We start from the raw sequence: 1,231 nt of genomic DNA, 5'->3' as shown, positions 1-1,231 counted from the left end.
TATTTATTATATGTTGACTCCCCTTAACTTTTCGATGTATCTAATTATTTATATTTTGATACCCTTTAATGAAAATTCTGGCTTCGCCCCTATTTGTAAGGTGAAGCAGATAATTAGTTGTGAATTGATTGATCTACCCTAAACATAGGACGTCAAATTTTGTTTCTCGCAGTATAGCTCAAAGTGGCTCATGTATGTTATTTCATGTATGTTATTCTTTCAGTATAAGGGTCAGCTCGGTGCACGAAACATCCTGTGTTCATCCAGAATCTGGGAAAGGGCCGTACTCCAAAGGGTATGTAGGCAGACTACCATAATGCAAACATCAATAGTTGATTCTACGGCTCGAACCCATGACGGTTACAAGAAACAACTTTACCGTTGCTCCAAGACTCCCCTTCATGTTATCATTCAATATATGCACATATAAGCATTTCTTTTTAGATACTTGTATTGTTGGACCTTACTTGGGTAATTATCTTTGACATAACTCTGTTTGTTTAAGATTACCAACATTTAATATTGATAAAAAAAGAAGAAGCACGAGGTTCAATATCGGCCAAATGGTAGAACAGATCTTTAAATCATAATCATTTTTTTGGCTGATATTTCATCTTTGTCCATTAACTGAATGTGGAACTTATAAACTTAGCATATGGAGAGAAAAAGAGTTAGTATTGTGCCTTCAGGCTAAAAGTTGGGTATATGAACATAAAATTCTCCAGCCAACAGAAATACCACATCCAAAGCTAACAAAAGCCAGAAAGGAGAGAATTGGTATAAAACAGCAAGCCAAGTACATGGTAAAGCATACCTTTCTCGGCCTTTTGGCTAAGATCAAGTGTAGTATCTGTTCTTATCAGTTTAATATCTGATATGTGAGTCATCGACTCACATGATATTAACTCATTTGTTTAAGGGGAAGGGTCCATTAAGGTAGCTTGCTACCTGGACCTTTGCGCGTCGTTTTGGTGTTGCACTACGGCCAAATCCTGGCGCACCCCACCAAATTTAGTCTAAATTTTTTAACGGGTCTTGCTTTTTATTTGCTAAATCAATATATGTATTTTTGAACTTAAGCATTGAATCTAGTTAGAACATTTAGCGACGTCGTTATGTATTTTTCTAGCCATTTACAAGAATCCATAGTCAAAGTGAAGTTACAAAACTTGCATCATTATTTCCATGGTGAAGAATGAAAATAATTGGTACCAATATTTGCCAAAAATTT

At 35.5% G+C, this 1,231-nt stretch overlaps 1 non-coding gene across 1 annotated transcript; it reads left to right on the top strand.

The window, feature by feature from the left end:
• Positions 1–810: 810 nt before the first annotated feature.
• On the top strand, positions 811–1,006 carry LOC138882516 (U2 spliceosomal RNA). The gene has a single exon (XR_011404112.1). It is a non-coding gene; the product is annotated as a U2 spliceosomal RNA (small nuclear RNA).
• The last annotated feature ends 225 nt before the right edge of the window (positions 1,007–1,231 follow it).

The sequence above is a fragment of the Nicotiana sylvestris genome, chromosome 11 (assembly GCF_000393655.2).
Source record: "Nicotiana sylvestris chromosome 11, ASM39365v2, whole genome shotgun sequence".
Taxonomy (NCBI): domain Eukaryota; kingdom Viridiplantae; phylum Streptophyta; class Magnoliopsida; order Solanales; family Solanaceae; genus Nicotiana; species Nicotiana sylvestris.
This window is presented reverse-complemented; position numbering and strand designations above follow the sequence as displayed.